Consider the following 13006-nt stretch of genomic DNA (forward strand, 5'->3'; position numbering starts at 1 on the left):
CACTCTGCTGCGTCCTCATAGCATGGAGGGCAGCCCAGAACTCCCACTTAAACCATTACTCTAACCTATAGAGGGGAAAAAACCTCCTTCCTTGGGAGTAAGCCGGCCTACCTACTGTAATAGACCCCCCTTACAACAACAGGCTACTCCTGAACTTTAGTGAGAACACACACAAAACAATATACAGGCATACCCCGTTTTACGTACACTCGCAAGTACGTACATTTTTTTTTAAATTGCACCTTACCCCCTGTGTACGTACACATGCTTCGCGAGTACGGACACCAGGGGGCGGCGTGTGCGCGCTGCGGCGGTGTGCCCTCTCTTCCTCTCCCCGGCTCTTACTTCACCTGGCTCCCCCAGCTCTTCCATTCCCCGGCTCCCCCAGCTCTTCCGTTCCCCGGCTCTTCCGATCACCCCCCTCCCTCTCCCGGGCTCTTCTGATCACCGTCCCCTCTCCCTGGCTATTCCGATCACCCCCCGCCCCCTCCCCTCTTTCCCTGGCTCTTCCGGTCACCTTACCCTCTCCCTTGCTATTCCGATCACCCCCCCCTCTCTCCCCGGCTCTTCCGATCACCTTACCCTCTCCCTGGCTATTCCGTTCACCCCCCCCCCCCCCCGGTTCTTCCGATCACTCTCCCCCCTGGTTCTTCCGATTACTCCCCCCCCACCCCCCCCCGGTTCTTCCGATCACAGCGTGCGTGTGCCGCCTCTGACTGCCATGCTTCTGCCGCCCGCAACCTGCACGCTGCTTGAGGTAGGGGAAGAAAGGGAGGAGGGAGATGCAGGGGGTGGTGTGATGTGAGGGACATGGGGGGGGGGGGGGTGTGATGTGAGGGACATGGGGGGGGTGATGTGAGGGACATGGGGGGGTGATGTGAAGGACATGGGGGTGGGTGATATGAGGGACATGGGGGGGTGATGTGAGGGACATGCAGGTGGGGGGTGATGTGAGTGACATGCAGGTGGGGGGTGATGTGAGTGACATGCAGGTGGGGGGTGATGTGAGTGACATGCAGGTGGGGGGGGTGATGTGAGGGACATGCAGGTGGGGGGGTGATGTGAGGGACATGCAGGTGGGGGGGTTATGTGAGACATGCAGGTGGGGGGGGTGATGTGAGGGACATGCAGGTGGGGGGGTGATGTAAGGGACATGCAGGTGGGGGGGTGATGTGAGACATGCAGGTGTGGGTGATGTGTGAGGGACATGCAGGTGGGGGGTGATGTAAGGGACATGCAGGTGGGGGGTGATGTGAGACATGCAGGTGGGGGGTGATGTGAGGTACATGCAGGTGGGGGGTGATGTGAGGGACATGCAGGTGGGAAGTGATATGAGGGAGATGCAGGGGGGGTGATATGAGGGAGATGCAGGGGGGGGTGATATGAGGGTGGTGATATGAGGGAGATGCAGGGGGGTGATATGAGGGAGATGTGATATGAGGGAGATGCAGGGGGAGGTGATATGAGGGAGATGCAGGGGGGTTGATATGAGGGAGATGCAGGGGGAGGTGATATGAGGGAGATGCAGGGGTGGTGATATGAGGGAGATGCAGGAGGAGGTGATATGAGGGAGATGCAGGGGGGGGTGATATGAGGGCGATGCAGGGGGGGTGATATGAGGGAGATGCAGGGGGAGGTGATATGAGGGAGATGCAGGGGAGGGTGATACGAGGGAGATGCAGGGGAGGGTGATATGAGGGAGATGCAGGGGAGGGTGATATGAGGGAGATGCAGGGGAGGGTGATATGAGGGGTGCTGGAGGAGATATGATTTTACCCGTGCGGCCCGATTTTTTAAAAATATTTATAGCGGGGGGGTCTTTTAAAAATGTATTGGCGGGGGCATTTTTAATATGTATTGGCGGGGGCATTTTTAATATGTATTGGCGGGGTGGGGTTACATGTATTTAGAGGGATGGTTTTTTTTGGTATGTATTTTGTGGGGGCACTAGTAAGAAAAAAATCAGCTGACATTAAAGATTTTCTTTCTATAAAGCCTACTGTATTTATTTTGGTTACAAATGCATTATTTACATCAGTTATGCATATATATGATGTCTGCAGTACAGTACATGCATCGTAAAGTGGAAAAAATGTAGTGCTTCACTTTAAGTACATTTTCACTTTACATACATGCTCCGGTCCCATTGCGCATGTTAAAGCGGGGTATGCCTGTAACAGACCAGGCAGGAAATACTCCCAACACTGCCCACTCTTTACGGAGACTTACAGTGTTAGACGGGACAAAGAATCAGTAGTCCAAGGGGACTTGACTACATCCTCACTCGGGATTTGAAAAGCCCTCACTAACCTGCATGAGTGCATAACATCCACCACATAGTTATACAATGAAAAATAAAATGCAGTAAACATTTCAACATAGTATACAGTACTGTAAGACCATAAGTAATAGTGACCAGGGTCAGGCTTGCGTACCAGGTTCCTACCCACAGAGGCTCACTAGCTGAGTTCCCTCTCTCTGGTTTAGCGAAAAGGCCCTCCGCCTCCTGCTCGGTAGAAAAGTGACCTTCCTCCCACCAATGATAAATTTGTGACTCCACTTCCAGTTCGCACCTGGTCCGTTTTAAATATGTACATACACCCTAAATAGTGGATCCCACCATGGTAGAGATTCGGTCCCTTCGAACACTATCTGTCACACGAGGTAGTTGTCACAGTATGAATAGCCAGGGTCATTATGGGAGTAATAGGGCGAGGGGACAAGGGCTTGTCACTGTGGTCACTGTCTTCTCCCTTGGGACTAAGTTCGGGACTGGCCAGAACAAGGCATAGGGGCCGAACGGAGTGAGTCCCACACTCCAAAGTAAAGTTTCGCTGGGGAGTTAGGGCTTCGTACCCCAATCGGGGTGGCAACTGGAGAGGTCGTCCGCATCATGACCTGCAGCTTTCCACGCCTAGGAGCGGAAACAACTGTAGCCGAAAGCCTAGTAAGACCTCCCATGGCCCGGATTTCAGCAGAGCGGCGTTGTTGGTCATACCCCTGCTTCTATGCCCATCAGTGCTGCAAGAAAAGGTCCTTTGAAGATGCACTCACCAAAGAAGCAGGGGCGGGTACAGCAACCGTAAGGACAGCAGTATCAGCCGATACCGCTAGCAGAGATTTCTCCGCACTGATCGCCCTGTCGGTGTGCTCACCGTAGGTAGTAGCCACATAGGCCATGGCTCGACCTCTGGCCTCGCAGATGGCTTTGCCCTGTGAGCAGAGCTGCAACATCCCTCTGCTGACCTCAGTTCCCAGTGCACCCGCCCCAGAGTCCATACTTGGAGGCCTATGGTTTTCACATTGGATGTCAGGACCAAAGAGGTGCTGAAGCATGATCCAGAAATCAGCATGAGGGGCCTCGGATGGCTGTCCAACCATCTCCACTAGTCGTTGGAGGAACCTAGTGATATCAGGAAATCCCCCGGTGTTCGGTAGGGTCTTGAATGTCTCCGCTCCAGGGCCCTGGAAGTGGAGATACGGTGCAGTACATACTGAGCACCAGGAAGCGGATCCCAGTGCAGGTCCTACCCGCTCACACAACAGGCAGACCAACCTGAGCGAGTCCTCCCCATTGTGGTGTAGTTGTAGCAACCCTCCGGGGAGAACAAAGTGAGTGCCTTTCTCCTCTTCCATCGTCAAAGTTGGTTGGGGAAGGAGCGAGTAGGCATGCGTCCGTGTAGCAGTACAAACACGTGCGACTATGGTTACGTCCCCACATCTGCGGCTCGGTAGCAGGTAGAAACACCCTCAGCTCCTCCCTCTGGTTTTACTATAGTACACTGTAGAGAACAGGGTGGAACTGCGCGTTCGTGCCAATCCCGGATAATTCTGCCAGAGGGTGCAGCCAGGATTCGCGCCAAACCCAGAGATTTACAACAAAGTCTTGCAACTTTTGCACAAGCTGCCATGCAGTCTCCCGTTTGACGGGAACACCATTTTACATGGTGAAAGTACTTTATGCAGCTCCCATTTCGGGGACTGCATTGTGTGTGGCTGCAGCTCCTCAAACAGAGGTTCTGGTCACCCGTGGATTGGGCGCCCCTCCTCAGACACCTACCCGCTCACACAGAATAGGGTAACTGGGTGGGCTGTAGTCTCCCCGGTGACGCATCAGGGAACTACCCCCACTCTTCTTCATAGTGTAGCACAGTACAGCTCGCAGCTCCCCCAGGGAAGCCTTGGGGTACCGCTCCCGCAGCACTTAGTGTATTACCACACACGGCGGCCCCTCACTAAGGGGATCACCATAGAATATCTGCAGCTCTTCAAGCAGAGGTTGTTGGCTACTTGCGGAGCAAGCACCCCTCCTAAGATGCCTGCCAGCGTATACAGGATACAGGATAGCACAGGGCTGTATGCACAGTCCCCTGGACCTCCTCAGAACACTAAATTATTTACACGTGCATGTCCATAGTTGAACAGATTTCTGGGTCCTGCTGCAAAAGCCTGTCCTGATGTAGATCTCAGCGTCACCTCCATCTATAGCACATTTTCCCCCATCCTAAGGCCGCGGGCATGGTCAGCGCCCGCGCTCATGCTTGGCAGTGAGCCTCTGCAGCCGCAATGAGAGCGGCTTTAGCAGGGGCTCGCGCACGTTTTTTTAGTTTAAGCGCTCACAGCAGCGCAGGGCCGGACACGTGAGTGGTTCGCCCAATGAGGGCGAACCAGCTCTGTGACGTCACTGGCCCGCCCCCCGACACGCCCCCGGACGGCGCGCAAACAAAGGCCATGGAAAGCACCCGCTTTCCCTCAACCTCCGCACGGCTGAAGTCTCTATGGACTCAGCCTATGGCTGCACTTATAGTGCCGGCGACGCGACATTCAGGCAACAGTCGCTGGAAAATCAAATAGAGGTGACTTCCAGCGATCGCGACCAATCCATCGCTCTGTCTCATCACGCTTACTATAAGTGCACACGGCGGCGGCACTAGATTTGTTTTGCCGCGCCGTCGCTATAAGCGCAGCCTAAGTGAGATAGTGTCGCTACCGGTGTATTCTGGTGCTGGTGCGTACCTGTGAGGTGGCAGTGCCTCCAGCCCAAGAGGATCCCGGTGTGGCAAGGATGGACCTCAGGGGCACTTCTTTGGGTAGACATATTTCAAGCAGCACACCAGAGTTTGTAACTGGGGTTTATTGGGTACACAGCAAGGATACCTCTCCTCCATATACCTTACCCTCTAATAGGGCAATAACTCAGCCTACTCCTACTTGGGAGAGGCTCTCTGCTGCATCCTCATAGCATGGAGGGCAGCCCAGAACTTCCCTTTAAACCATTACTCTAACCAAGGGGAGCGCAAAATGGGGGGTGCGGGGGGCTTGGCTGTTAGAGGTTCCACGCTTTCCCGAAGGCATTTAAAATAAATGCTGGAGATCTCGTGAGGCCTCTAACTGAACTCACCTTGGTTCCAAAGACGCGTCTCCATGGCAAACGACGTCAAATGGCAATGTGACTTCACACGACCCGGCAACGTAATTTGACACCGGAGCCATGCAGGGGGGGTGCGAGCCGGAGGGGAGCAGAGAAAGGGGGGCGCATGAACACACAAAACAATATAACAGACCCGACAGGAATTACTCCCAACACTGCCCACTCTTTACTGAGACTTACAGTGTTAGAGGGGACAGAGAATCAGTAATCCAACGGGACTTGGCTACATGCTTTTCACAGTTAATTTTGATTCCTTTTTATGCTCAATACAGGGTCTTTATCAGTTATTCAAGGTCTTGAAAAATTCAAGTGTTGGTGTGAAAAGCTTTGGTGACATGGTGTTTCCCTGTAACACTCCCTTGCTGATCTTGATTGTATCTTCATGTAACCTAATGGTTGATGTGCCATTTAAATGCACCAGCAGTCAAATTTAAACATACCAATGTAGAAGAAAGTGTTGATGTCATTAAGTAGGAAAATAGTTGTCCTTAAAGCTGCAGTTCAAGCACTAGCCTACGTGGGTTTTTTATCTCCATAAATCCGTTCTGTACTATGAGAAAATACTTGTAACATTTATAAAAAGAAATAAAATAATAATAATAAAACTATTTTAAAAGACATTTTTAATGTATTATAATGTAATGAGCATTTTTTGTGCACGTCCTTGAGAAAGGTCCCGTTCAGAGGACCGAAACGTCGGAGTGTGCGCCGGTCATCTTAATACAGCTTTTTTGGATTACCTCTGTGCAGTCTCGTCCTTCCTGCATCTTAGCTTAGAGGAACACCTTATTTATGAATTACCTTAAGGGACAAGCACCAACAATTCTGTATACACGGGAGTGCAAACTGTTTGCTTTGGAATATATATATATATATATATATATATATATATATATATATATATATATATAAAAAAAAAAATATATATATATATATATATATATATATATCTGGGTATGCACCTTAACCCTGGCTGTGCTCAAAGCTGTGACCATGCAGCAAGCTTAAGCCTATAGGGAACCATGTTAAAAATGGTTATTGAGGCAAAAAGTGACACTGTGTGCTCATTTGCATGTCATTTCCCAGAATCCCTTGCTGCAGTGGAAGTGCTGTATGCTGGGTGATAATGGGGAAAGGCGGGGTTGCAGACCTGCCTAAGACATGCAGATGAGCATACAGCTATATTTGCATATTTGCTTTCCTGTGGAGGGTTTTTGTCACTTTTTTTACTCACCATAACTTAACTCAGTATTATATATATATATATATATATATATAGTCACGGTATGGAGATTTGCACTCACGGTTTGGTTAAGAAGGCAGATGCTTGTCCCATATGCTGCATATAGTAGTATGGTGACCAGGGGATCCTGATGACCAAGAAAGACAGCACACCGCACAGATGATATCCAAAAAAGTGTATTGTGAAACACAGGGCCGCCAACGTTTCGGTCCTCGTAACGGGACCTTCCTCAGGGCAGTGCACAACAGACTGATACAAGCACCCACATATACCCCTAATAACAAACAGAAAATCACCTGCAAACAATCATGAAAAATCTAAATTACAACCCCAGGTACAACCCACAACATATTCCAGCCACTCAGACATGTTGATACTAACCAGCACCAATAAAACAGCTTGATCTAAACACTTTTACAGGATTGGTCACATAATCTGCCAATGCTGTCCACGTGGTGACGTCACCATGCTACCCGAATGCGTCATGGCAACCATAATGAGACATATGCAGTGTTTAAAAAAGAAAGAAAAACATGCTTGAACATTTCAATCTATAATGGAAACATATAGAGCACTTACACGAATAGGCATAAGCAAAGCTGCATATAGTAGCTGAACCCAATCGTGCTGCGTTAAACTCACCTCCCTGGATCCTCATAAGTACCTATACTTCGTGAAGTTTGCAACCCAACAGGGTTCATAGAGATGCATTTAGTGCACGGCCCATGTGCTAATTGTGCTAATAACCCCTGGCATCCCGATCGAAACCTTGACAAAGGGGGGGGGGGGGGGGGGGGCGGGGCGCACATACTCAATCAGTATTCACTCCTGCGCGCATGTGCATTAACACCTAACAACCCGATCGCGTCCCTAACAACGAGGGGAGAGGTGCGCATGTTCTCGGCTTTAACTCAACTCCTCCGCGCACGCGCAATGAACTCCCAACTTCCGATCGCATTCTAAGCAATGGGGGGAGGGGGCAAGCATAGTAGGCTTAAAAAATGATCGCGCAAGCGCCTGATCCATTAGCAACCCGATAGCATCCCTGCCAACCATACATCTTATTCGCTGATAATGCGCATGCTCAGATGAAGTCCCTATTCCGATGTCAGCAAGGAAATGAATAACAAGGCTATAGACAAATGTGAATGGGTCAATGGTGAACACAGTAGTAAACAAAAAATGAAATCACCGCAAACAACATAATATATGCTGCCCACTAAGAATGTATATGGTGAGCCACAATACCAACACATAGTGCATGGAACCAAACCGAATTATATATTAATACAATGACCATGTATTGTTTAACCTGCTAGCTATATATTAATGCAAACAGGTATATAGAGGCATAAATGTAGTATATACATAATATTAAAAGCCAAAATCTCTCCATACTGGATATCTAGAAGCTCAGTGTTACAACACAGCCTACAGGCTGACATGGAGCTAACAGATTTTTCATGATTGTTTGCAGGTGATTTTCTGTTTGTTATTAGGGGTATATATGGGTGCTTGTATCAGTCTGTTGTGCACTGCCCTGAGGAAGGTCCCGTTACGAGGACCGAAACGTTGGCGGCCCCGTGTTTCACAATACACTTTTTTTGGATATCATCTGTGCGGTGTGCTGTCTTTCTTGGTCATCAGGATCCCCTGGTCACCATACTACTAGATATATATATATATATATCAAATGGAAATATTCCTGTATGCTCATTTGCATGTCTTAAACAGGTCTGAAACCCCGCCTTTCACCATTATCACCCAGCATGCATGCAAATGGGAACACAGTGTCACCTTTTGCTTCAAAACTTATATGGTATAAAATTAAAATAAATTGCAATAAACTCCACCCCATCCCCCCCTCCCTAACTCATCAAAATAGGGATTTTCCACTATATAGAATTACTAATTCTTATCTGAGGACTATGTGGACTTACCGGTAGTACACTGTTCTCTATACACTTCGCAGACCCCAGCACCTACCTCACTGCTGTTGTAAGGTCACTATAGCGTAGTTCGACAGTTTTTATTGCCATTTATTTTAATATAATACCAATAAAGTTTTTTCTAATATCATATCACCCAGTAGGAAGGCTGAGTGCCCGCAACTGGGTTTACATTTTCTAGTTTAGTAGTATTTATCATTCTAGCCCAGAGGAGCACCTCCGGACTTCCCCACCTCCTCTCTAGCTGAGTGGGGGTCACCCTCTAGTATAGCCTTGACAGGCAAACAACAGATGAGATTCAAACAGATACATTATTAGACTGTTTTTTTGAACATGTAAAGGGGAAAAAACAGCCTTTCTAACCCTCTATTTTTTCAGAAACTATGATGCAAATCATTAGCCACTCCGATAAAAGCAAAGCACAAGTATAACTAACATTTTGCAGAAAAAAGTGAAAAAAAATTTGTACATATTTCTAATAAATCCAATATACAGTATAATGTTTTCACTTTAAGCGTGACTGAAACTTTAGCTCAATTTGGTAAGATACTCTAGCAAAGCCCCAGAATAATAATTAGGAAAAACTGTAGTATAGGACATTTTCCTTATGTAGCAATTATGGCGTATTTATGCATTGAAAAATAATATTTGCACAAGTCAAATTTTTTTTCGAATGTGCCCAATGGATTTTAATAGGTATAATGATTGTTGGCAACAAATATAGTACTGTAGTTCAAATAATTATAAGTGATATATGTGTAGCCCCGAGGTAAATTTTCTCTTTCTGGCCCCTCTCCGCGAGTGCCGTGAGGTAGCGGGTGCCGCCGGAGGCTGCGACGGACCCGCCGGCACTTCGCGAGGGTGGGGGCCAGTGCAGGGAGCGGTGCAGGCTGGTTGCCGGGGACGCGATCGGGCCGTCGCTAAGGCCGCAATCGCGTTGCCACCGGCTCGGCGGCTAGGAGAGTGCGCCGCCATTGCGCGTAGGTTCGCGCATGCGCAGGAGGCGGCCAGCGCGCGATAGGACTCCAGGGCTAGGGAGAGGTCGCGCGAGAGTAGGGAAGAGGATAGGAAGGTTGAGGCGGCCATTAGGGGTTCGCGCATGCGCGAGGGAAGCGCGCACGCGGCCCCAATGCATTAGGCAGCCCCTGGGAACTACAATTCCCAGGAGGCTTAGGGAGGCAGAGGTCAGGTGCTCCCTAGTGGCCAATAGGGCTGAAGGAAGCTCAGCCCGGGAAAAGAGATACATTTCCCGGGCTTTGCAACAGTCAGTCAGGCAGAGGAGAAGGAAGGAGTAGGAAGGGTGCAGGGAGCGCGTGGCTCCTGCATCAGGTAAGGGTCCTCCCTAGATTCCCAGGCAGGCCCCAATTCCCGGGTAAAGGGCAGGGGGTAACTGAAGAGGGACGCCTTAGCTAGGGAGGTGACCCTTGAGTGTGGAAGGTGCTGGTTTGGCAGTGTCGCAGCGGAGAGTGCTGTGGGCACTGTCAAAGAGGCACGGAGTGCTAGCAGTGTGTTTGCTGCGGGATCCAGGGGCTGTGTGTGATTGCAGCTGCCTGTGAGTAGTGTCGCTGTATGTGCTGGCACAGTGCGTGCAGTGTGTGTGAAGTGTGGATCCCTGCAGGCTGACAGTGTGTGCGGTGTGTCAGCTGCAGGTGAGTTGGGAATAGCTAGTAGCAGTTACAGTTAGGACTGGGTAGCTAGGGGAAGGGGGGGCAGGTTATGTCCACAGGCCCTAGGAGTTTCCCTCAAGCCATCCCAGGTTGCGGTTCTTCAGGGACAGGCCCTAGGTTAGGGTTGCTGTCACTCTAAGTAGTAGTTAGCGATAGGAGGAAGCGGCGGTTGCTGTTCCCATGCGGTTGGTGTTGCCGTGGTCCGGTTGCAGTTCCCGTTGAGCGGTGGGACCCTCGTTGGGGGTCCACCGGCAGAGTACCTGGAAAGGATCAGACGGACGTCTGACCCTTTGAGAAGAAAGTTGCGGTCCCGAGCATCGGAGTGCTCGGAAGGTATCTTCATTATTATAAAGTGCACCAACTGGGCCCTAGCTTAATATAGTGACTGCGCAGTCACCCACGACCTCCGTAGGAGTTACGAGACATTGGGTGTGGGGTGATCACAGGACACTTGGTTGGGGAACACCAGACATTGGGTTGAGGTGATGCGGGTAGAGCATCAGGTTATGTTATGTGATGTTATGTAATGAGTTATATGTGTGTGGTAAGTAAAGTGTTAGTTATTGTTTTATCGTATACGAGTGTCATTGTATTTCTTACTCAGGGCTATCTTTCCTAACGGGGGATCCTGGGTAAGTGGAGGCGCTGCACCAAGTAAGGGTAAGGGTTTTCCCCAGGCTCCCAGCTAGCGGAGGCTCAGATCTCCTGGAGCCACACAGGTTATGCAGTACCAGTAGTCCTTTAGAGCAGGTGTGTTGCAGGGAAAGGGACCGGTTAGACCACGAGGGGCCAATGTGATATTGGGTGGGTCGGCCGGTTCACAAAAAGGGCTACATATGTATTAAATTCCTGAAACAATGAAAATGATAAATGATTATAATTACGAACAATGATTGTGTATAGGGTTGCTATCCTCTTCCCACCTGAATAGAGTGCAGTTTACCTGAAATCATAAGCCTGGTCTCTTCATTCCCTCAAATGATGGGCCCTTCTTGCCATGTCCAGGCAATCACTTCTACCCACTATAACATTCATGATGAAACCCCCCTTGATACTCCCCCCATGTTCCTTTCCATTAATCACTTTTCACCCGTATTAATATTTTCCAGTCTCAAACTTTATTTTATTTCCTAACCTTGGTATCTTTTCCCATCATAATCCAATTTTTTTATTTTTTAATCTTCTTAATTTTTTTTTTTACTGTTCTAGCCCCACGTAAAGCTGCAGCATTCATAGGACATCTTTTCAAACCATCAATCCTGGCAGCTGTTTTTTTGTTGGAAATGTATTTAAACAGGATTTCAGCTGCAGAGACTCCCAGGTTATGTACTATTTTGGGTAAACATAATGGCTGTCAACAGAAGATCACACCACACACCATTATTTTTAAACGGGGAGTAGAATATTTATGTCATGAACCAGAGGGTCCCTAGAGCAGAAAATATAAAGGGCCAGCTCCAGAAGACCACGCAGTTCAAATCCTGTACATTTTTGGGGAGATGGATATCAAAAAACCCCAAGAACAAAAAAGTCCCCCCAAAATAGCACTCAGACATAACATAAAAAATGCAATTCAGATCTGATTAAAGTAATATACCAATAATTTTAATCAAAAACATCTAACAAATAGAACTAAAAATAACACACTCACGGAAACAGACTGAAAAAAAACTCCTGAAATAAATCAATGCAAAAAAGGACAAATAATCATTACTACATACAGAAAAAAATCCTGAGTGAAATGGCGAAATGCGTTAGTGGTACAGACGGACACCTCCTGTTGCCAAATTCTGGACATTTTAAATCTTCAAAGGACTATTTGATATGCTGCACTAAATCGTGGTTACCTCTCTGGGAAGCAATTCTACCCATACCAATTTGTGCTTCATCTGGCTGAGTATTTTTGCTATTATATGGCCATATAGGCTTGATTTTGATAATAGTTATTGGATTTTATATCCTGCTGTTCCCCACACAGGGGTTTAGCATTTTCAGGACTAGAGCATCCAGCTATTTTGTAGCTAGTTGCTTTGGTTATGTTTACTAACTGCTTTGGTTATGTTTGCAAACGATAGACCTTAAGGGGATACTTAGTTTAGACATGAGTCTTTTGTATCCACCATGCAAACATTTGCACTCATGTTTTACACTGATTTGAGGGGTTTTCATCCATGTGAGATTAGGCTCTTAGTCAACAGTATCATTTTGGTTTCTGAGGTACATGGCTATATGGTAACATCCAATTTAGATGACTGGCCGGTCGTGATTGCTCTGGGTACATTGTCCCCAGTGTGATCTGTCCATTTACAGTAGGTTCCATTTCTCTCAGATTTTTTTCCTGTATGCAGTTCTGATTATTTGTCCTTTTTTGCATTTATTTTGGCCATAGGTTTTTTCAGTCTATTTCCATGTCACGCTACTCTTTCCTAGATCTGTCTCAGCATCTCCCCTCATGAAATCCCTCTCCTGGCTTCCGATCAAATCCCGCATCTCACACTCCATTCTTCTCCTAACTTTTAAAGCTTTACACTCTTCTGTCCCTCCTTACATCTCAGCCCTAATTTCTCGTTATGCACCATCCAGACCCTTGCGTTCTTCTCAAGGATGTCTTCTTTCTACCCGCTATGTATCTAAAGCCCTCTCCCGCCTTAAACCTTTTTCACTGACTCCCCACACCTCTGGAATGCCCTTCCCCTCAGAACCCGACTAGCACCCT

At 48.1% G+C, this 13006-nt stretch overlaps 1 protein-coding gene across 2 annotated transcripts in view; it reads right to left on the reverse strand.

The window, feature by feature from the left end:
• The window catches only part of MAN2A1 (mannosidase alpha class 2A member 1), a 316852-nt gene that overhangs the window by 67135 nt on the left and 236711 nt on the right, over window positions 1-13006 (reverse strand). The gene's annotated exons all lie outside the window — the stretch shown is intronic.

Source organism: Ascaphus truei, chromosome 1 (genome assembly GCF_040206685.1).
Source record: "Ascaphus truei isolate aAscTru1 chromosome 1, aAscTru1.hap1, whole genome shotgun sequence".
NCBI classification, from domain to species: Eukaryota; Metazoa; Chordata; class Amphibia; order Anura; family Ascaphidae; genus Ascaphus; species Ascaphus truei.